Source organism: Dunckerocampus dactyliophorus, chromosome 18 (genome assembly GCF_027744805.1).
Source record: "Dunckerocampus dactyliophorus isolate RoL2022-P2 chromosome 18, RoL_Ddac_1.1, whole genome shotgun sequence".
Taxonomy (NCBI): domain Eukaryota; kingdom Metazoa; phylum Chordata; class Actinopteri; order Syngnathiformes; family Syngnathidae; genus Dunckerocampus; species Dunckerocampus dactyliophorus.
Genome location: NC_072836.1, coordinates 4,107,501 through 4,132,885, shown reverse-complemented (window position 1 = coordinate 4,132,885; position 25,385 = coordinate 4,107,501). Strand labels below are relative to the sequence as shown.

The 25,385-nt window shown below is 44.2% G+C and overlaps 1 protein-coding gene across 3 annotated transcripts in view; it reads right to left on the bottom strand.

Moving 5' to 3' along the window:
• The window catches only part of asic2 (acid-sensing (proton-gated) ion channel 2), a 199,476-nt gene that overhangs the window by 84,169 nt on the left and 89,922 nt on the right, over positions 1-25,385 (bottom strand). The window lies entirely within an intron of this gene.

Sequence of the window (25,385 nt, the reverse complement as noted above, 5' to 3'; positions counted from 1 at the left end):
GTCAAAGCGGCAAAGTATTTTATGGTTTCAGCCTTTCATCCGCACGGACGCAGCCTTCTGGCTGCCCTAAAACGGTATTTTTTGAAAACGGCTTCCAGAGTGGAAAATCTGATAACACCAGCTTGTCATGTCCGTGTAGACAAGCAAACCGCTTCTGTCTGAAAACTATGACGTCACCGCACCGTCGCCGCCACGTGACCAGAAGTGGCAACAACTTGGACGTTGGACGTGGCATGACGCACTCCAGCTGACATTCTCCTGAGATTTTGCCGTCTTACACTCCAAAATGACTCCGAGAAGTAATTCAACTTTGTTGTAAGACAACAGACTTATGCACATGCGTTCTTTCTTCTTCTATAGTTTGGTGTGTCCCGTGGTTCCGTCTGTCTGTTTACAGCGCCACACGTAGGTGTGCCCCGTGTACTCTGCGACTATTTACTCATCCAAACTTTTTTCAACCCGCCAAAAAAAATTGCCAGAAACGTTTCCGTGTGGACACAGTACTACGGCATCCTGTAAGGCTCATTCATTTAACTCAAATGAGTTACACAAGCTAGTCAGTTTGCCACATCAACAATATGTTCCATTTGAATGTTCCATTCATCATTTATAATTGTTTCACATTCTTTCCTGCATGTAAAACTATAATTATTCTCCATAAAAATGTATTTTCAGGTGTGGAACGGATTAATTGGATTTACATTACTTCGTATGGAAAAAAACTGCTTTGGTTTTCGTACATTTCGGTTTTTGTCTGACCTTTTAATTAATGAAAACCGAGGTACCCCTGTATGAGTCAGACAGAAAAACACGTTACTGCTGAATTTACCATACATTAGAAAAATAAGTTTGTAGAAAATGTTGGCCTTAGGGTGGTAGAGTGGTCATCTCCCAACCTGATGATTGCTGGTTCCATTCTCCGTGCTCCCGTGAGCATGCGGAGGTCCCAGTTGCTCCTGATGCTGCGTCATCATTATGTTAGCTATGAGGTAGGAGTTAGCTATGAGGCACTCTGAGTATCTTGAAGGTGGACAAGCCTGTTTAACATTTCGTTTCAGTTTGAATTCTGCAGAAGGCCCAGCAGGCTAGAGTGTGAATCTACTTGCAAATGAGGAACATTTTGACCCGATGAATGCTAGCACAGGCAGCCAGCAGAGGGCCTCGTGTTGCTTTGCTGTGATAACATCAGGGAGGGAGACACCCAGTCAGAGGTGCTTGTCCGCATGACGTTTTTTTGTGTATGCATCGCACATCTTTTGCCAATAAAGACTGTGTCAATTACGATCAATGCACAATGGAAGGCTGTTAGGGCTGAAGTGACAAAACACAGGCGTGACGCAACTACTGATGTCCCGAGTCCCAGCATTGATCTGCAGAACGCAGCATGACCGCGACTGTAGCTTGCAGTTGCCGGACAAAGCCGCTCTGAAAAGATGTGTAGCGCTTTGGAATGGCTTATTCACACTGCCAATGCGGCTGACAGCAATGATGAAACGACAGAGAGAACAACGCCACGCTGTCTGCACTGCAGGCACACACGGATGTGTGTTCACAACCCTGAGCCCGTATGACCTCGGGCAAACAGCGCTACTGACTACCCCCGACTCGCACCATAGCATAACATACGCCTCCAAAACCGTCACACCATACATATTTATATTGAGGACTGCAGTAGCATCCACTCTGCATGTCAATGTACGCCTCTCAAGACAAATAAAGATCAAATACGCAGCGCCGTTGAGTAAATAGTGACTAATATAATGTGCATCAAACAAAATACACCCCAGACATGTCCAGACAGCATGCAATATGGCCTCTCGTGGCTGCTAGCACTTGATTGGACGACCAGAATGTTTGAGTTGAATTGACCATTCCACATTTCTTCCTTTGACCACATTTCAGTGTTTGCCCGCAGGCGTACGGGGGAGCAGGGAAATGGCGTAACTCTCCAATTTGCATAATTAGCTTGATTGATGCATTTGCAAAAAAAAAAAACAAAGCAAAACAAGTATGTTAAAACTACAAAAGAGCTTTTGTTCTGTTGCCTAACACGGCGGAGCGATACCTGCTTTCGTGTCCGACTCCTCACTGGATTTGTCGCTGGTCTTTTTTCCTGAAAGAGTGTGTGGAGGGGTCTGATGGCCACCGCATAGCAGGGGTGTCAAGAGATGAAAACATGACGATGTCTCGCAATCAGTAATGAATTGCACGATAAATGACAACTAACTCCATAACTTTGTCGGCCTCCATATACAGTACTGCCATGTGCATCTGTTCTCCTTGTTTCCCGCCTCCAAACAGGCTCCGTGCACTGGTTCAGCACCTAGACGCTTCACAGCGTGAGACCTCGTCTCACACACACACCTTAGCCCAATACTGAAGTTGTGTGATGGAGCTTAAAAAGAGTCAAAGACATGCATGCATGTATAATTCATAGCCAGCACAAGTACAAATAATTTAGAAAAACTGAATCCAAATGTCAAATCGGCTTGTTTTATCTCAAATATGCAGCTCTACATGCTACAGTCTCTCACTCACACACACACACACACACACACACACACACACACACACACACACCAAATGATCCAATTTGCAAAGCAGCGACGTAAAGGAGACGTAATGGAGCCAGACGTCCCATGATTATGCAACATGCCATGGCGTGATTCGGTGCACGCGGCCGCCGTGACAGGCCACGCAGGGTTAAGCGCGCCGGTCAGGGGAGAGCGGCCCAAAAATAAAAACCGCAATTAAACATTCATGCAGGCATGCTAATGAGGCCGTGAGTGTTTTTGGGAGGAGGGTGGATTCAGAAGCACTTAATTGCACAGCGGAGACTAACAATGATCGTGCAGCAGTGTGCTCGTGTGCGTGCAACGATGATGAGTCACACGGATACAAGTAGCTCGTGAAAGCTCAGGTGAGGTCGACGGGAGACAGAGGAGAATCTTTACGAGGAGATCATTCATCACCGTCATGACGGCAGACTGCTCTCCTTTCCTGGTGAGGAAATAAACACTTCATGGCAAGCATGAAGATGAAGATGATTGATGGGTGCTTCAGGATGCTGAAGACAAACCTGGAAGCTTCATGTTCCAGCGAGCTACAGTCAACACCACAACCCCGCTACCACATGCATACTGGAATACCTCTCCGTCACAATGAAAAACATTTGCCTTTTCCAGTTTAAGGCGGACAATGAACCTGATGCAAGACCTCACTAATCGAACACAGAGGACACACACTTCACAACTGGACTGGAATGGATTTTTTGAGGAGGGGGAAGGATGCCTCTTAATTTGTATAAAAATCACACCAAATATCAGAAGACATTATCTCAGCAAGCAAAGCTTTACCATCTCGCTTGTGTTTACCTTTTTCTTGAGCTTTTTTTTTCTTCCTGTTCTGTTCTGTACTTCCTGCAGTGGCTATGGTCTCAATGGAACATTACTGACACCTGGTGACCAGTGTAGAATACTACATATCATCGCAACGTCTTTGAATGGACCTTCTGAATGCCTTATATTTTTTGCATTTTACTTCTTTGAGACATTTTAATGCTTGAAAATGCTTCATACGTTAAAAAAACCCGTAAAATTAGCTTAAAATATGGCTTTTTTAAAAGCAATCGTTTATTAATTAATATATTTTGGAAAAAGCGTGACGGAGTGAAGCCACGAAATTCAACGTGCGACGTGGCGAGGGATTACTGTACACAGGAAGTTACGTGAAGTAAGCGCAGCTCCAATGGATAGATGATTGTTTTCATTTCCAACAGTGGTTAGCTTCCTTTTACACTTGTCTGAGTGTTAAAGTGCTGTAACACTTGAATTTCTCCACTGGGGATCAGTGAAGGACTGTTTTATCTTAAAGCGCTTCATGCTAGTGACAAAACGGCCCTGGAAAGATGATTGGTAAAAAGGGTTGCAATCAAGCATTATTTCACTCAATGCGGGCGGGAAGGACGGGGCGAGCCACCAATACTTTAAAATGCGCCGCCACAGCCTTGTAAGAATGCTGAGTGGACAGAAAAGTAGTTTATTCTACAGATGAAATATTTCAGAGGTTGCCCTTTTGGACCTCACTGTGTACTCGTTGTGACTGTAAAGTTTTTCATAATCTCAGCGGCGGGGGAGGCAATTCATTCTGCTGTTAGAATGCAGCGCTGAGAGCTGGAAAAGGGCAGAGGCTGACGCCACTCGCAGAAAACCTCTGATGACGTTCAACAGCGTTTTCAGCCTCCAGCGGAGAAGAGCTGATGCCAAGTAGCTCTGACTGTGTGGATTTTACAACAATTCGTCGATTAATCCAATTCAACAATTATTTTGGCATCCGATTCGTTTTTTGGATTTACAAATGAAATTCTCCTATGATGTCAGCCTCGCAAATGTGAATATTTTTGCATTTCCTTCGTCATCCATGAAAGCAGAGCTGTTATCTTTGCCTTTTACGCAAAACAAGGTGTTGACACACATCAGCTTTGGCTGTGGGAAACAGCGATGGCCATTTTTGCCTCTTTTCTCATATCTTGTGGACCAAATTGCTAGCCGTTTGTGTTGCTTATATTGATTTGGTCCGTCGAGGGATGCCCAAGCATACTGAAAAAAATCAAGAAATGCAGGTGACCACTTTGATATTTTTCAACATTTTTCAACATTGATATTTTTGTACATTTTTTAAAAATTCAGTAAAAAGGCTAAAAAAATGTTACATATGTATTTCAAGACAAAGCTTTGTGTTGTTATTCGTTTTATTTATCATCATCATAGGCCTGGTGCCCATGAGACAATTTATTTCTTAACGAGAACTCTTGTCACGTTTTATCTCGTGAGATCTTGTAACATCCCTACCAGTTATTAATATCAATGTTTCAGCTTTTGATCTCCTTTTGCTCAGTTTTTCCTTTTTTTTTTTTTTGCTTTTTTGGTGTCTGATGTGCCGCGGGCCAATAAAAGATGAGCCACGGCCCGCAAATGGCCCCTCGGCTGCACCCCTGATTTCACAGTGCTTCAGCGGTTGAGCACATGAATTTACATCAACGCCCGTCAACTATTTAGCTTGTTAGCTTCCTGTGGTGATTCAAGCGAGAAGGGGAGTGTTATTTCAGCTGGAACTCATTAACTAATTTATTTCAAATGTTGAATACCTGCGAGCGTGCGCGTATTCAAGGGTCAAAATGCGTGCGGTGCACAAAAACGTGCGAGTGCACGGCAAAGACTCTCTCACGTGATTACAGGTAACACTAAAACAATACAAACATGCGCCAATCACAGCAAGGGTATGCAAACCTCCAGCAGCTTCATCAAATATTGCGGCCTCTTGTATCGCATAGCGAGTGGGAGGAACCGCCCCCTAATTACGGCCAATCACGGCGCCCCTCACTCAATGTGCTAACACGCTGACTGTACCAGCGCATTTGCATTTTGCAGGTCCTGAAAATATCAGCGAGCACGGCGCATGACTAATCCCCTCGTAATGAAACATGAATATGAGGCCTGCGGTATTATAATGGAGTGCAGGTTGTTTTATATGTGGACAAAATCCCTCTCATTCCCGAGCCGGACGTCCACGCTGGCGATTCCGGCATCAGGTCTCGTTAAAGGAATGATTTCACCCGGCTGACACCGCTTAAAGACTCGCTGGCAGTTTGGCAGCGCTCCAGTCGCATCCTGTAACACGTTGCTGCCCTTTGGAGGCCCCCCCTCCATCTTTCTCTCCTCGACAACCCTGCCAGTGCACTCACGACTAGGTTTTCCTACCTGCCGCTGACGCCTGAATGCAACACGTGTCCAACTGACTAGCAGCACAATGTTATTTATTGAGTTCCTATTATTTATGATGCCAAGCGTAGCCGCACGTTTCACATGTGACATTTGTAGCCTGTTGATGCATTCAAACAGAGCAGGGGTGTCCACTCTTTTTCCCAGCAAAAGTGAAAGGATGCAACTTTGCCACTTGGATATTTTGTAAAGCAACGCGTGTGGATATGCTAAGAAATGAGGTCTATTTTAAGGAAAAACTGCATCTCAGCTTTGTCATATAGGAAAAAAAAAAAAAAAAAAAAAAAAGTATTATTAGTATGAACTTTGGTCTTTGCTCTTTTTTCCCCCCATTTTTGCTGTTTTTTTTTCAAATCATTCAATGTTCTTAAAAAAAAAAAAACATAATAAATTTTGTTAAAATGTTTTGACGTTCCTTTTTGCCTCCAACTTAATTTTCCCAAAAATTCCAACTTGATTTTGTTTTGTTTGTTTCACATAAGACGTTTTCTTTAATATTTACATTTTAAGCTACCATCCATCCATCCATTTTCTATGCCGCTTATCCTAAGTGATGCTGGAGCCCATCCCGGCTGACTTGGGGCGTGAGGCGGGGTACACCCTGGGCTGGGATTTAATGCTACGAAAAATGACATCATTTTTCCTCATAAGGTTAGTGCCAAGTTTAGTCTCGTAAAACTGCAACGTTTTTTCTTAATAAAATACAACTTTTTTTCTTTTTCTGACTGCATTCTCGTAAAATTCCAGCTATTATTTCCATTTCTGTTGGGGTTCCTCCTTTCTCCTCAACCTAATTTCCCAAAAATTACAAAAATTACTTTTAAAATATATATTTTTTAATATTAAATCTCTATGCTACTAAAATGTTATTTTTCCTCACATTACATTACTCTTGTACAATTACTTTCTCATTAGATTCATTTTCCTGAATATTTTCACTTTATTCTTGTAAAATTACTGATGATTTTTTACATTTTTTTTATAGTTGTGTTAAGTATTTTTACAAGGGGCCGCGGGCCCCCACATTGCACGTCTTCTACTCCTGAACCACTGCACACAAAAGAATGAAAATGTGTCTAAACCAGCACCCCCCCTGCGTTGCCTGTGCTATTATGTTCCTGACAAACGCGCCACATGATGGCGCCATTATTAAACTCATGTGGCGGATTGACTTGAAATTTCTCACAAAATTTGGCTAGTTAGGGACACTACTCCTGTGGAATGAGACAATCTTTGGGGGGAAATATGTGAGGACGCTCAGCAGCCACACCCGGCAGCAACCACAGCAACTCTCTTGCGAGCGTGAAAGCACCGTTGGATTGCCGTTGTGGAGTTGAACCGCACACTGCTGGTTCACTTTCTTTCTTTTTTGCTCATGTAAAGACTAGAAACTCACTTTGTTCAATAAAAGTGACACAATCATTACGGATGCCGTCGTGCCTCCAATAAAGACGGGACAGCGTCAGGGCAAGAGAGGACATGAAGGCTGTCACGTTTCCCCGTGGGCGTGTTGACCCCAGTTAGGATATGTTTATTTTTAGCAGCGTACAGGAGGAAGACTGGCCTCGCGCTGTCATGAATTAAAGATGAGCTCAACTCTTCCGGCCTCATGTGACTGCAACAAATTGACAATTTGCATTTTATTTGGGAGCCCATCATCGTCCTCGTCCTTCCGTGTGCCGCGTCAGGTGAGACGTGTCTGCACCTCAGCCTTCGAGGCCGCCGCGGGATGGATGGCGTGTCGACGTGACACAGGTGCGCAGCCGGCAGCTCAACCTTTTCCTGTGCTGATCCCAATCAAGATCGCGCGGGCCTTGGTGGAGGTCTGCGCTTCTGTCAATCGCATGACATAGAATACAGTCATCCCTCGTTTATGGTGGTTAACTGCTTCCAGACCCGACTGTGATAAGTGAATTTCCGCAAAGTAGGATTCCTTCCCCATAAGTAAAGAATAAATGCTCAGCTCATTTACTGCACTTTTGTGAATAGTTAGTTGTAGGCTGCTCTGTGTGACGTGGTGGTGATGTATGGTGTGGGAGTTTCCTTTCATTGGCTCCACAAAACCTGTTGAATGATTGATACACAAGCCACTAGCTAGGTGGCAGCAGGGCTCAAACTAATCGACAGCCTTTGCCTTTGCTCAACCCAGGAGCGCAAGCTAGCATGCTATCATTTAGCATGTTAGCATTGGAATATGCTAAAATTAGCATCTTAACATTAAAGCCAGTTTTACCAGCATGAACTTATATAAAGACAAAGCGCTAGTTAGCATTGCTAGCATGCTAAAATTAGGATGTTGGATTTTTTTTTTGCTGTATTCAAAAAGGTATAAACTTATATAGACAGTGGTTTCATGTTAAGTGTTAGCATGATAACAGTTAGCACGTTAGCACTGTTATTATGCTAACATTAGCATGTTAACATTCAAGCAATTTTTATAGGTATGAACTTATGCCTATAAACACAAAGACTAAGTGCTATTATGCTGGGTGTTAGCATGCAAAACAGCTAGCATGTTAGCAGTGCCAGCATGTCAACATTAACATGTTAGCTTTTTGCTATTTTCAAGGTATAAACATACATAGTGTTTTCACTTAGGTGTTAGCATGCTAACAGTTAACATATTAGCATAGCTAGCATGATAACAATAGCATGTTAGCATGCTAGCATGTTAGCATGTTAGTATTTCGCCATTTTTAGCCATTTTCTCATATTTATTTACAGACACACACTACCATGCAAGGTGTTAATATGCGAACATTTAGCATGCTAGCCACAGCATTTCAGTCCGGCATCAGTCCATAAGGGCTAGGGCGCAGGATTCGACAGTGAATGCAGCATTGCTAGCATTCACATGCAACTTCTCCCAAAATTGTATTTTCTAGTTGTTACTATTGTTGGATTTGCCATTTTGTACTAAGCAGCCAGGACAGAGACACGTGTACCACTCTCCCATTTCACGATTAGCTGTATTATTGTTTCCATGGTTACCACATTTCTTACTCTCTCCCATCACTGGAGTGGCTTCACAAAAAACACCGGTGAAGTCTCAGGAAATATTTGCTGCAGTCTGGTGTCATTTTATGCACCACAGTCACTGGAACTGTGGATGTTTGTGTGACTTTAAGCTTATTTTCCCCACAAACACAAGCTTATGTGTCACATTGTGTGTTGGGCAGGACCCCCGGGATGCAGAGACTGAGGCGGGGAGAAGAGACAGACAAAAGTAATAAAAAATAAAAAAAATGACATGCAAAAACACAAAGTACAAAATACCAAAGTAGGGAAGAAGGTACAGCTAAGCAAACAAAGTCACCATGGGAGGTGGAAACAAACAAAACAAACCAGGAAAGAGGGAACCAGCTTCAGGAGATGATGACATTATGTTCTGAATACTACAGACCTCAGGGGCATCGTTTTTTTTAACTTTTTTTTTCTTTTTATTGGCCCGTGGCACATTCTAAAAATAACAATGAACTAAAAAAAATTGAAAAATCCAAAACGGGAAAAAGAGCAAAAAGGCATGACACAGTCACCTTCAGCAAAGCTGAGATGCAGGCTCTTTTCCCTTTGTTTGATTGGGTTTTAGCCTTTTTACTTAAAACTATCAAAATGAACTTGGCATCTTTTGATTTTTCAGTACTTCGCGCTTACAATTTCGCTCTTTCGCTCTGTCGTCATTTTTCTAAAACATCAATAAATTCATTGCTGTTTTGTGTTAGAATTTGGCCTATTAAAAAAATATGCACATTTAAGCAAATATTACTTATTTCTTGCCTAAATGAAGCATTTTCAAGCATAACAATGGCTACATGAAGTAAAATGCAAATATAAGGCATTCAGAAGACGCATTGAAAGACACGGTGATGACATGTAGTACTGTACACTGGTCACTAGGTGTCAGTAACGGTACATTGATGACACAATAGCAGGAAGTAGAGCTTGTAAAAACAGAAGGAACTCTCCCAATGCTAACAAGTGTGAGTCTATATTGTGTCTTGTTTGCTCTATTATGTAGTACGTAAATGTGACTATAGGGGTGTTATTTCATGTCTACAGGGCTCTAATGATGTTTAAAAAGTGTATTATGTAAACGGGTTTTCGCTGCTTTTTCTTTAAATGTAACGCATCCGTGTCGGGTTGGTTTCCCCCCCTTTTAGAAAACTGAAAGGATGCAACTGAGCTTGGCATCCAAAGTTGGGAAGCCCGTGGTTGAGAGGCTCCCACGTATCTGGGAAGATGAACGCAAGCGATGAACGAGTGAAGCAGCGTGTGCTACATGCAGCTGAGGACGAAGACGCGGAGGAAGACGTTTGGACGCGAGTGTGTAAAAAAAAAAAAAAAGGCCACCCTGAAACGCCAACCTTCACTCTGAATGATGGCGCTGGCATTTACGCCGAGATACTCCCACATCAATTCAGGACGTAACGATCCGTCAGAGCGGGAAGGTGAGGCGACGGCGCGGCACGGACGACGCGTCTCGCGTCACTCCGTCGGCACAAGAGGACAAATGCGAGCCGTGAGACATTTGCTTGAATTTTGCGCAGCGCCGCCACACAATCGCTCAATCTTCACCGCGTAAAATAACTCCCGTCTCTCCTCAACATCTCATCTCACGTCTGCAAAAGGTCGCGCATGTCGGCGTGCGGCAAAGCAGCAATAAAGCTTTGCTCAAGGTTAACAACACCAACGCCATGTAAGTAAAAGAGGGGCCCTTTTAGCGTAGCTCATCTCGACACGGCCGGTTGCTGACCCGCGTGCACAATTACTTGTGGCTTTGTCCACAGACACAAAGGAGATGGACGCTGTGCAAGCAGACGGCAGCGATGAACACGTCCACAGAAGCGCAACCACAGGCAGAAAAATCAACCCGGCGGTTCTCAGACTTTACGTCGAGAAAAGCTGGGAGAGTTGTGACGCAACCGTGTTGGTCAGCAAAGAAGTACCGTCAACCGCTGATGACATCATCGAGCATAGAGCATGCCAGCATTAGCATTGCAGCTTTTTGGCTGCTTTCAAAGGTATTTTCATGCTAGCTGTTAGCTAATGCCTTCCTTCTTTTCACACACGGAGTGAACTAAAAAGTGCATTTTTAAAAAATGTCTTTTTTAAATTCATTTTTTGTGAGCAAAAACATCAATAACGCAAGCGTGAACATGCCGAAGTTAGCGTGTGAGTGAATGACCAGGAACAGGCATGAAGGGTTACGATGAAATAAGATCAGCTTCTTCCTACTCCCTTTCAGATTGTGTCAGCAGGGGATCAAATACTTCTTTAGCCCGCTCCTCGTTACGTGCTGCTGTTCTTCCTGAACGTCATCGACACAGAGACGCACGAAGGTACAATAACGACACGTCATGGGTGGAGGTTTTATCCCAACTTGCCGACGGAAGCCACCCTCGCCTGCAGTAAATCTATGCTTTCTTTCTCATCCAATCACATCCAGTCATTGCATCACCCTGTTGGGGCGCTGCCAAGCTTGGCCGGCGCCGATGCTGACGTATCAGTTAACAACGTCAATAAATAACCCCCCCACTGAATGCACGGCATCATGTACTCTCAGGGATACCAACTCCAAATAGGATTAAACAGGGAAGACAAAGCAGTGCCAAGTGTTGATGAAATGCTGCTGGAGGGGGGGGGCGAGCGAGAGAGACCAAAATATTTATGATAGCAAATGACAGATTTGAAAAGAGTCAAACGTTTCCTTCACCAGGCAGCTTGGCAGTTAATTAGCGTGTCACATTCTAGGGGAAGGAGAATCCCGCAGAGAAAGAGTGGGAGGGTTTTTTGCAGCCTCACGGGTCTTCGCCAAATACACACACACACACACACACACACACACACACACACACACACACACACACACACGCGCACACACACACACACGCACGCACGCACACAAGCACGCATGCAGAGTGAAGCAAATCCAAGCTCAGCTGCACAGATCTCGATTTCTTTGGCGACTTATTGTGATGCATTTCTTTGCACATGTTTGGACTGCTTCCTCCATTTCAGACGACACGTCCACGGCCTCCAGACTGGAATCCCCGTGTCAGCAAAGTGAAAGGATGACAAGCTGAAGCTGAGCGGAAGCCACAAAAGAGGAAAAACAGAAGCTGTGATTAATATTCTCCTTCAACGAAAAGCACTTAACGTTAAAATGCCGACAGCATATTCAGTAAGTCGAAAAGCCAGTCCGGCCCTCACTTTTCAGAGACAGTCAAGTTGGACACACTTTAGAGTAGTCAGTGTACAGCTTGCACAGTATACAGCACACATGCGCTATACACTGAAAAGGAGCCAACACTCATCCATTATTGTCCAAGTATCTGGCAACGCAAGTGAGTAGCAAGAAAACTGTGTCTTGCCTCCAGTAAAGCATGGTGTCGGTAGTGTGCATGAGTGCTGCCGACACCGGGGAGCTGTAACAAGGCAATGTGCACCACCACAGACAGACGAGACAGCAGACGGCATCTCGTACGCACCTGGTCTGCCTGACTGCGATATTTAGCCAGTATTTGGACCCTTCTACATTCTCTTTTTCACAAAAAGCACCTGGCAACAAATCTAGCAGCTTTTGCTGGTCTTATTGGACACTTTTGGAGACTCAAGCAAAGGGTTGTCCCAAGTGCGGCCCGGGAGCCACTGTTTTTTTATTGGCCTTCAAAACAAAGATAACAAAAAATAAATAAAAACAACAGCAAAAATGGGAAAAAAATGAAAAACAAGTGTGGTAATTTTGCAAGAATAAAGGCAAAATAATAGGACAATAAACACACAATATTAAGAGGAAAAATAGCATAAAGTTGAAATATGTGTCGTAATATTATGAAAAACAAACAAAACAGAGAATAAAGCTGCAAATTTAAGGACTCTAGGTTGGGTAAAAGTTAGAATATGACAGTAATAAAGTCACAATATGAGAAGAAAGACATTCTTTAAATATGAAAAAATGTCTCAGCATATTCACAAACGACCCCCGCAGTTTTGGATTTTTCAGGATGCAGCCCTCGGTGGAAAACGTTTGGACGCCCCTGCCCTCCCTGACGGCACGTATCGCTCTTCTTCTTCGCCCCACCCCCATCTGAGTCTTTCTTGTGACATAAGAAAAGCCCAACAAGAAGCGACAAAAGATAGCGTATTTGTTTGGCTTTTCACGGGGTAACTTTTTCTCTCCCGCATCGGCCATAAAACATGAAATGCACACGCGTCATGGCTCGTTACGCAAATGAGACGCGGACACACTGCTGCACAAGCTGTGCACTGCCTTCTGTGTATCCAAGTTCCCAAAATTAAACTTTCTGTGTTGCTGAAACGTGTCGTGAAAAGCGTACAAGCTGCAGTTGCATTTAACGGCGAGCACGGGTAAAGAATGCTCATCGCGGTGTTAATGGAAAGTAATGCGTATAGAAACGAAATAAATAGATGGAGAGCACATATCAGTGTTTGTCACGCCGACACCTCCCCTGCATAATCAACTCCCGGGTGTACTTGTAGATGTTATGCTAATGCCCCACCATTGAGGAGGATGAAAGTGAGTGGATTAGCATAATCTCCTCACATGTGAGCACTCGTCTTTGTGCACCGTGGTCTTGTGTGAAATTGCACCTGAGATTCGTTCACTCGTTCACCCGTCCGCGTTGCTTTGCATCTTAAAGGGGTGGTGATGGCTTTGGGGAGCCAGCGTTGGACGTCCTTGCGCTGCACACATGCACGTTCTCACACAGCGCCTGCGAAAGGCTTCCAGTAATCCGCCTCATCCAGGGAGGATTCCAGTCAGGGTCCGAGTGGGAGAGATTACCACCGGATTGGAATTCGATCGTCGGGGAAAACGGAGACATCTTTAATTGCGACGCCGTCGCCTCTGAAGGAACACGTTGGTCAGAATGTTTGAATGTCAGCGTATTTGATTGGTTTCCACCATGTGACTGTTCTACTCTTGCAGGGTTAACGAGCATCGTGGTGAACTGGGGCGCCTGCTGGCCTGCTTCAGACATGCTTCACGCAGACATTGTACAAACCTAGGATTTCTAGAAAGTGACTTGATTCAGTCTAAGATCAAAGTCTGGGAGTCAGGTTATCGCGGGAAGCGTTTTAATGGGACAATTCCGGAATCCCAAGGACAAAGGACGCTGAAAGGGACGCGTTGGCATGTGAACCCAAACTCCGACATCAGCAAGAGCTGTAACAATTAATCCATCAATCATCCAATGAACTGACAACTATTTTGGTATTCCATTAATCTTTTTTTTGATGTAAACGGCTCTCAAATGTGAATATTTTTACATTTCCTTAGTCATCCATGAAAGCAGACGTTTATCTTTGTGTTTCAGGCAAAACAACATATCCAACACATCCCTTTGGAAAACAGCGATGGACATTTTGCCTCTTTTCTGATATGTGGCGGACTAAATCACTGTTTGCGTTTGCTTCATACGGATTTGGTCCGTCTTGGGCTCAGCCGATCACAACAACAGCCTTCAGATGACTGGACTACGACAATAATGGTTAGTTGCAGCCCTCATGTCAGCCATGATGCGCCAAGATCTTCTCCCTCCTCGAGAAGGCCACTCGATATTGTACGCAACTGTTTTTTATTGCAAAATAAAATAAATGAACGAATGACACGGTATCGTCATTAGATATTACACCGTTATAGGAATGGAATATTTCCCCTCTGTTGTGGATGGGTTCTGCAACATGTCTGTGCTTATCTACAGCAGAGAGGTAAACACACTCACTAGACCTTTCACTTGGAGCAACAGGCACCGTGTTCTTTTGAATTAATCACGTGCACACACACACACACACACGCACACACACAGAGTTTCATTACGACTCACCCTTCTGTCTCCTCTGCCTCTGAGCCACGATCAGACCAATACACCAACATGTTCCCTGATCACTGAGACTGCTCAGACCTCGCTAGACTTTGGCTGGGTCGGCTGACCATTGATAATGTGTGTGTGTGTGTGTGTGTGTGTGTGTGTGTGTGTGTGCGCGCGCTTTCCACACCTTGGCATGTGGCTTTGATCAGCGTCGAGAGTCGGGTTTCTACGTTTCATCTATTTTTCGATGTCCCAGTTGCACCCGCAAGGTGAAATCCACTGTAGCGATTCTTCTTCTCAAAGCCTGGCGCACAGGATGGGGACGCCATGGCTGGTTTGTGCCTCGTTGAGCTTGTGAGGACATTTCTACATCATGACATTAATCATCAACATGGGGACGATCATCACGAGGGTGACTGACAGCTGACAACAGCGGGTGGAAGTGCGGCGCCGATCGTGGAGTGCGAGCCACGCTTGCGTGAGGGTGCTAGGAAATCCCTCGCGTCTCATTAGAACCCTCAAAATCCGAGGGCCTCTGGCTGTGGACGTCCCCGCGAGTGTAAAAATATCATTTTTCATTACATAAGTAAGGAGTTGCAATTAGTCCTTTGGGCAAAGAAACAGCACATAAGTTAATTACTGTAAAGCACAATGCAGCCCTGAAGCCCTGAAGCCAAGAACACATTCCCACCGTTAAATCAGCTGGAACGTCTGAGAAAATGCTACAAGCTAAACAGAAAAACCTTCCAGTAATTACTTTCATATTCTGTCTTTTCAAGCGCGGCGTCACGCTGCTAGCTTAAGTCCACTTAGAGGTCCGCAGCATCGTAAAGCACGCAGTGAAAAGAGTGGAATAAACACCATCCTGCCAACGATGCGTCCCTAGAGCCTGTTTATGAGCACATGAGACATGAGACACATCCATAATCTCCCTCACTTGGAAGCTTCTCGTTTTAGAGAAGAGGAGCTCAAACGCTTGCTTCTGAAGCTTTTCATGACGTCATGAAGGGAAAATCTCCCACCCAAACAAAGGCTTCGCTACACGTCTTAAAACGTATCCCGGCAGTCACAGACATGGGAGCTGGAACTTTGACCATTTTTCTTCAGCAAACCGGCTAACCTAGCATGATGTTGCGGTTAAAATGTGAGTGTAATGTTAGCACTTTAGCAACATATCACTATGCTAGTCTCCTCAATGTTACAATGTTGTATGTTGTATATGGCATCTATTAGGTTGGACAAGTGCAGAGTTCAGACGTTTTCTTAAAAAAAAAAAAAACAGGCTTCACTACATGTCTTAAAATGCAGCATGGATGTCTGCCACGTATCAGTCAGCTACAGACATCAGGGCTGTAAGTTTGATCTTATTTTTCCAGCTAATAGGCTAACCTAGCATGATGTTGCTGTTAAAATGTGAGTGTGATGCTAGCACTGCACTAGCATGGTGACTTTTATGAAAGCAATAGCGCTTCTCCAAGACACACACATTAGCATTAAAGCTACAGACACACAAAAGTGAATCCTACTAAAAACACTTTAAAAACGTCTAAATTCCAACGTCAAGGCACAGTTTTGGACACCACACTTGCAATATTCTACTGTCTGAGGCGCATTTAAAATTGGACCTTGAATAAACACAGCGGAACATCGGAGGTCAAAGAAAATCAAAGGCTGATGTGTTTGCACGTCTTACTTTTCCACTTTATAAGTTTTGATCCAACCCCCCCGTGGAGGGGTCTGGGAGCGCCAGGCGTAGTCCTTGGCGATGCGTTGCGCGGCTAATTTACAGCGAGCCGAGGAGCTAATTACTGTACCCGCTGATGGGCCTGCCAGTCAGAGTGGCACTTTTCCGCTCAGTTGGATGCCTTTTGGAGTGAGGAGCTGAGGGGCGCTCGGCAGTAAAAAGCCCGCACTGGCTCTGCCTGGAGATCATCATCAAGCAAACATGCAGCACGCTCGCAACCTTCGCTGAGAAATGCAGCCCGTGGTACTTTTATTATTATTATTATTATCACCCAAATGCTGAGCGAAGTAGCAAATTACACTTCTAGAAGCAGAAAAGTGGCTTAACTCTGAAAGTTTATGATTTCCAGACTAAAGCTCATGTTTGTTATAACAACACAAGGTTATTGATAACCGCTGATGTCCTCTTTAATTAGCCAAGCAGCCTGCTGTTGAATATTCAGCCAAAAATGCCTTCTTATTTAGCGCAAACACACACGCACACACACACACACACACACACACACACACGCACACACACACACTCGTGCACGCGCACACACACACGGTTGATAATCGCAGAGCAAAAGTGAGAAATTAAGCAGGCAGTGAAAGGTGACGGATGGTAAAATGAAACATTCATCACGTAGCAAAGTGTTTCAGTCCAAAGCTATTAATTTCCCGACAGTGTCATCCAGCTGCTATTAGCGCTTTTTGTACTCGGCAGCGAGCCACTCACAAGACAAGCGAGGCCAACGGGAGCAGCACTGTTTATACTGGGCAAAAGTAATAGGACACACCTTTCAGCTAATTAACTAGTAGTTTGCATCCAACTTTGTGGGGATACCCTAAGGAAGGCCCCAACTTTGTATCGATACTCTACTCCTTTTTCCATAATGGCCACTTTTATTTTTCCAAGCAAGATATGACAAGAAGTTATATATGCACCGCTCAAGAAATAAAGGGAACACTAAGATAAGACGTCCTACGTCTGAATGAATGAAATACTCTGATTAAATACTTTGGTCTTTATGTAGTTGAATGATGATCAATGGAAATCAAATGTATTATTATTATTATTGTTGTTGTTGTCATTGTTGGGGGCGTCTTGCGGTCCCCCCCTGCCGTCCACAGTGTTCCATTTGCACAGCAGCATGAGGAATTGATTGTCAACCTGTGTTGCTTCCCAAGTGGACAGTTGGATTTCACAGAAGTGTGGTTGATAAAGTCTTCTTTATTTTTTGGAGCCGTTTATTTGAAAAAAAAAACAAAAAACTGACATGTCAACTTTTTTCTCTACTCAAGTCTCCTAAAATAACATTTTTCCCCTCCTACTATTACAAGTTTATTTTTGTACAATTGTGGCTTCTTCCCCCTCTTTAAAATAATTAAAAACACATTTTTTCTCTTCATATTTTGAATTTATTCTCATAAATTACGCCTGGTTTTCTTCCATTTCTGCTGTTAAATTTCCTGCTTAAATTTGATTAAATTCAACTTCCTTATCCATTTTCTTCTAAATTATGACATCATTCCCATAATATTTTCTCTTTATTCCCGTAAGAAGTTTTTGGTTTGTTTGGTTTGCTTTTCAGAAAACTCTGACATCTTTATTTCAACTTGATGCTACTAAAACGACGTTACTGCTAATAATATTGCACAGGTTATTCTCATAAAATTACGACCTTTTCGTGTTAAACTACAACTTGATTCTCCAAATATTTGTACTTTATTCTGGTAAAATGACCGCAGATTTTTCTAGTTTTCTTTGCTACATTATATTTTTAGAATGTCCCTCAGGCCAATTAAAAAAAAAACAAAAAAAAAAACCAACGGGCCGCCAACAGAAACCAACAGTGCAGCCCAGCCTTTTTGCTCGCGGCAGTCATGGCTAGCGAGGTCGTAAGTCATGTCCACAGAATGATGAGCTGTTTTATCAAGAAGTCCCCACGTTTGGCGGCGATCCGAAGCTCAGTCGGTAGCGTGCTAACGTGAAGGTTTGGTGACGACACCTTTCATGTCCTCCCAAAGCGCAAAGAGCTGAAGTAGTCGTACTTTGCTCTCCGACTGGTAATAGTTTGCCGTCATCGGCCCGTTTAGCGTCATCCAACATGTGCTGGCAGCAGCAGCACACGGGAACGTGGTCCAAATAAAACTCACAGCAAGTTTTGGGCTTGAAATGCTTGTTTAGATGCACGGTGGTGGATCAGAAGCCTCTCTCTCGCTCTCTCTTGCGCGCTCTGGGAAGCGGGATTAAGACGGGAAGACAGACAGGAAATCCTTTCCTCAGCCTTTTCTCTTCTGCAGACGCTTTCATCGCCATCCTCAGCGCGTTTTTTTTAGCCTTGCATCCAGGTAGACTTCACGTCTCTGTGGAGGCTGCACACTTCCGCCCGTGTGCGTCTCTCAGCTAACGCCTTCATCCGCCCGCCGACGTCTCGCCTGTCACAAGTACAACACAAACAAAACAATCCGAGGGCGCACGGTGTAATTTCACCCAGCCCGCATGCGACTGGGAGGGGCGAGGGAGGGCAAGATGGCGGCAGCGGCTTTAACTTCACACATGGCTAACTGACGCACAGCCACCACAGACAAAAGACGACGAGAGCGACAGAGACGGGTGCGGCGGGCGGTAATGGCGTCACTGCGGGGCCCGGGGGCTAGAAAAGCCGGAGGAATGTTCATCAACTCAGCTGGAAAAGTAACGGTGAACCACTTAAGAAGCCATTGGACGACGGGATAATTGGATGGTGATACAGGTCACATGACTCATTCCGAGCGGACTTTGTCCATATTGTTGTACAAAGCTGGATTTGACCACAACGTCCAAGGACAACATGAGGCCAAGATGGCTGATGTCATGTCGAGACGGCTGTAATGTTAAAAACTGTCTTTACAAGGTTTTCTATGCTCCAACTACCAAAATGTTCATTTCTAAATAAGAATCCTTCGTGGAAATTCACCAATCACGGTCGGGTCTGGAACCAATTAATGGCGTTGAACCAGTGCTGGCCGTGAAGAAGCTCTACACCGGATTCATGTTCCATCGTCATCACGTCACAAGTTTGGAGCCACAAGCGGATTTTCCTTCGACAGTGTGTGTTTGCTTTTGGAGCGTTTGGACGTTGCTGTGAAAACCCAACAACAACAAAAAAACCCAGCATCGTGTCGTTAAAAGACGACAAGACAACATCAGAGTAGAGGTTGTGGCTAACGTGAAAGCGTGTTTATGTCGTGAGATGACGCCGGCAAACACAGACGGCGCTTTGACATCTGGCGAGAAGCAAAAGGCGAGAGGGAGCGGGGCCAACATGACGGCCCGCTGACCTGACAGAAGATGAGGGGCCGGGGGGGTCGGTGCGCCAGTGAACACCCCCGCTCGCCCTCATTAAACCAAGCTGTCAGAGCGGCTCGCTAACAAACTGCAGCGGCGCAAACGCTGTGTAAACTATTTGTCTTTGGACACACTAATTAATTTCGAGCTGAGAATTAATTAAAAATGATCAGCCATCTGTGGCGGGACTTGAACGCAGCGCACCGACCACCCTTTCAATAAAAGCCCGTTAGTAAAATGCCAACGTCTATTTTTATATTTTTATTGTTGATGATTCTCCAGCAGATTTAAAAACGAAACCTAATGAATTGACGCTGGGAGATCAAACGTCAAGAATTGTTGGAAAGGAGATTTGCAATGAACGTGAGCTTTAATGCGGGGGTGTCCACAGTGCGGCCCTGGCTTCTTTTTGTTTTGGGGTTTTTTGGCCCACGGCACATTACAGAAATAAAACCAAACCAAAAAACCCAGGAAAAATGAGGAAAAATAAAGCAAAAAGGCAAACTGTAAAGAGAAGACGCTGAAATATTCACACTAATAACTAAGGATGTCCGATATTGGGTTTTTTTTCGATAACTGATATGCCAATCTTGTCCAACTCTCAATTTCCGATTCCAGTATCAACCGATACCGATGTGTGACCACAGTGTTGTTTTAGACATTTCTCTTGGGGGTTAAAGTCATACCTACCTACCCACCCACATACCCACCTACCTACCCATCCACCTACCTAACCCACCTACCTACCCACCTACCTACCCACCCACCTACCTACCTACCTAACCCACCTACCTACCTACCCGCCCGCCTGCCTACCTACCTACCTACCTACCTACCCACCCACCCACCCACCCACCTACCTAGCTACCTACCTAGCTACCTACCTACCCACCCACCCACCCACCCACCTACCTACCCACCCACCCCACCCACCTACCTACCCACCCCACCCACCTACCTACCCACCCACCCACCCACCCAACCACCCACCTACCTACCTACGCACCTGCCAAGTGTACTTCTGTTTCGTTGTGAATGGCATCTCCACATTTGGTGACCCTCGACGTGGGTAAAAATGTCGACTGACGAGAGGGACAACAAGACCGTGCCGGCGCCGCTACACGCCACTTTTAACTTTTTCCGGAACTTATTTTTCCAAAAATTACAACTTTATTCATTGTTTTGTTTGTTTTTTCATAATATTATGACTTAAAAAATCTTTTTAAATTAATATTTTTACCTCCTGCTACTAAAATGAAGTCACCTTTTGTAATATTACACTCATAAAATTACGACTTTTTTTCTTGACAACTAGATTTTTCCATTTTAGCAGGTTTTTTTAGATTTCTTTGTAAATTATATTTGTACAATGTGCCGTGGACCAATTAAAAAAACAACAAAAAAGCCACTTTGGCCACCCCAGCCCTAATACTTCATCAAGACAAACAGCATTTAGCAACAGTGGCTGGCATGCGTGGTGCGTATCAGTGAGGTGCACGTGGACTGGCTGCTAAAAAGACAAAGAACATGAGGGGATTGAATTATATCTGAAAGCACAGCGAAGTCAGTCACAGAGTCCAGTGGCCGCGTTTCAACATGCTGGGGTGAATGAGGTGCGGTCCTTTCCAGGCCAAATTGCAGCTCTTACATCAGCCGGGGCCCCCCGGCCACCCAACCCCCGTGGAGTGGACTGACTTCTCTCCTTTGTGGAATTTCATCATCAAGTCTCAGCGGCTCCATTGATCTTTCAAAGCACTCTCCTGCTAAAAGACGCCTCCAAAGTCGCACAAAACGTGGACGGCACAGCATGGGATGCCACCATGCGAGTTCTCTCGCGGCCCACCACAAATTAATTAGGACGCATCTGTGCATCAATACTGTGGCGCTCATGAGCCGCACGAAAAAAAGAATGTGCGTTTTAAGGCCCTGTCCACATGGGAACGTTCTTGGGATTTTTTTTTGGCGGGTTTTGCCGGATTAGTGGGATTAGTATATACTGTGGTTGCATCCGGACGGGAATGCATCAGTGAGTGAAAACACTGTAATACACAAGGCACACCTACGTGTGGCGCTGTGAACAGGCACGCAGACTCAACCACGTGACCCTCCAAACCACAGAAGAAGAACGAACGAATGCGCAGAAGTCCGTTTGTCACTCACGAGATCAGGAGAGTGTCGACTGAGGTCGGAATATTCAGATATCACGTTGGCTTGTGGTCAAAGCTCACTTGTGGTCATGTGACAGCGATGCAGTGGCATCCTTGCTCTCGTATTGCACGTCTACACGACAACGACGAGCCGGCCTTTTCAGATTTTCCCTGGGATTTTCTCTGGGAGCCGTTTTCAAACGATACCGTTTCAGGCCAACCAGAACGCCGTTCCCGTGTGGATGAGAGGCTGAAACGATAAAATACTTTGCCGTTTTGACCTGAAAACGTTTCCGTGTGCACAGCACCTAATTTGCAAGTGCTTGCCAACAACTAGCTTGACAACACGTAACAGGTAAGTTAACACACTACCTTTCTATGTGGATAACAACCACTAAGCGCAAACAGCAAACAAATGTTATGTACACAGCGCCCGCAAAGCCTGCTGGGCACTCCAGTGGAAACTCCCCTCAACACTAAAATACAGAACATCTCAGCTGTACAGTGACATCTTTAAAACCAGCACACGCTTACATGGAGCCCGGGAAACATCATGAATGTTGTTTTTCTTTTCTAATCGCTATAAAAGGTGCACGCACACAAACGTCACGTTCTGTTAAAAAGGTTAAAAAATACAAGAATGTTAGATATTATTATTACACCTATCACTTCAGTCAAACAGCTCAGTGCACGTTCAGTCAAGTAGCTTCTCACAGAAGGCCTTCTTGACACACGTACACTCACATAGCACAACCAGAGTTGCGCAACACGTCTCATGGAAAAATACTGTGAGAAGAGGCAAACACACCCCACAGTAACTTTCACTTTCTAGTGGGGTGCGGCCACTGCTATATAGACTCTGTGTGCCTTCATTCTGGGCTCGTTCCTCCGTCTTCCCCATGGATGCTAGAGTCCAGCGCTGTAACAAATATATTGCTCTTATTTCCTTTAATACAGTTTTTTTAAATTGTGAGAATCACTGACTACTTCTCCGACAGCAACACGGTCCAAAAGGACCCGGAACAGAAATAGTCTTTACAACATAATGTCGCACATTTCTTGTGACACAAACCAAAAGCTCGGTTTTAGCAGTCCACACACAAATACGCAGCGGAGTATCATGGCCAGTTTTGCAAATGAGATGATGATATCATTATATGTTGGCTGATCTGTCAGTAAATGTTTTACGATGGCCGCAGCTTGACCCTGGAACTGATTATTTCTACTAGCATGAAGCATCATCACAGATGCACACCTCCTGCTGATGCCTGATGTCGCTAATGAAGGAGAAAAACGTGACTTTTACGGCTGACAAATGTGGAAAAACAAATGAGTAATGTTTTCCTCGTTGGCCCACGCCGCCACACAAACTTTCCTGGAAATCGGTGAAGTCGTTTTAGTGTCACGCTGCAGACTAATAAACAGCTAAAGCAACAATAATAACGTTGCTTGGCAGCAGTGAGCGGATCCAGCCGGGTGGAAGCAGACAGCTAATAGAGCGGCCTTTCACCACACACTCATCACTCCATGCATTCATGCTTCACAGCCTCTGGAGGTTAAAAAAAAACAAAAAAACCCCTCCAAAATAGCTCACAAACACACAATGACTAACAACATTTTGGAGAAGCCATCGAGCAACATCAGCATCAAATGTAAACACCACTGGCCCCTCCCACCGTGCACCAACAACCCCCATTTGGACTGCTGTGGAGCTCCCACGGCAACGCACATCATTATTTCATCACAGTTGCAAATGTAGCTCACGCCAGACGGATTTATAGCAGCAAATCAATCAATTGTGTCCTTTTCGGTTTGTTTGAAGCCTCAAAACTTTAATGTTTGAAAATAGATCTCCAAAAAACAACAACAAAAAAAAAACCCAGCAGCGACAGAACACAGTCGTCATTCACATGACCGTCAATGACCTTTCTGGCGCCCCCAATGGCTTGTGGGTAAAATGTTTTGAAAGATATGCAAGCGCTGATGTAACGCACCGCCAGTCTTTGCCAAACTTGACAGCCAACGCACATACTTGTCATGAGAACGCTGTACTTGTCTTGAATATTTCCTAGCTACCTTTTGAGTGTTAAGTTGCTGTGTGATGATTTTTTGCGTTCGTTGTAAGATGACACCGTGAGTCACACGGTTCTATTGACTTATGACCTCCTGCGATTTCCGATGGGCTGACAAGCTTGTCGTGAGTTCTGGTGTAGCTCGTGATTGGCTGCTGCTAAAGAAAGAGCTAATGACTCACTCACTGACTTGCGATGAGTAAATACTGTACATTCTTTAATCAATCCTTCATTAAGGCAAATAAGGATATAATATATCATCTTATTCACATAGTAATAGACTTATTAACTTTAACAACTGCATATTGCAAGCACATTAATATAAAGTGTTAACACATGCATACACGTATGCATACATATGCTTTAGCCATAATTTTGAGAATATAATAAGAAATACATCATCTCGGGGAATAAAGTTGTGTGCTGCATATAAAAATCTAAAATAAATATACCTTTGAAGAAAAAAACATTTTTATTCTTAACATTTAAGCTCGCTTCCAAAAAATGACTTTTCCTAAAAAAAAAAAAAAAAAAAAAAAAAAAAACCTGTTACCTTCGATGAGGAAAACATTTTTTTCTTGCTCAAATTTCACACACGTTCTTGTCTGCCATAAAGGTGTGTACAAAATGTCGTGGTGATTTGGGAGAGTGTTTTGAAGAGCTTGTGTGAGAAATTTCCAGTCAATCCGACTTGCAGGGGTCAAACTTCTGGGTTTTCATCACAGCGCCACCCTGTGGTGCATCTGCCAGAGAAATAACCGCACAGGCAGCACAGCAGGGGTGCATGTTTTGGTAAATGTTCACCCTTTTTTACGCAACAGTTCCATAAAACCCAGGTGTTTTTTTTAAGGTTGTTTGTGTGTAAAAATACCCTCAAGGTCTACAAAAGTTTGTAATTCAAATGAAGGGTTTTGTCTGGAGTGACTATAGCTTCAACAAGATGGGAAACAACAAAGTAGAAATGATTCTGTTGAATAAAGACATCAAGTGAAATGGTGATATCCGAACAGGTGGTGCCGCGCTCGTGCGTGTTTGTCGTCTTCATGAAATAACGAGGCCACAATGTTTCCACGCAGACGCTCAACCCACCCCGCCCACCTTCAACATTCCCCTGCTGAGACGTGCCGTCGCCGATAAACGGGTGCTTCTCTCATTTGTCAAACATCCCGGCTGCTGTCGCTCCCCGAGGACGCGCCCGACACAACATAAATAAGAAAAGCCCGCATTTTATTTTACCCTAACAAAAACAATTCCTGAGGCGTTTATCTAAATCTCTGCTTTTTCTTTACCACGTTATCATCTCTATAAAAATATGAACCAAAAATATGTTTTCTTTAATATTTTTCCTGTGTTTTTCCGATTAAAGTCATGATCAACAAAGGAAAGATCACAAACTCATTTAATGATCTTGACAACTACCCGAGTAAAAGTATTAGTATTGGTGATACTGGCCCTGTATTTACTTGGGATGGAATTGATACCAAAACCTGCAGTATCGC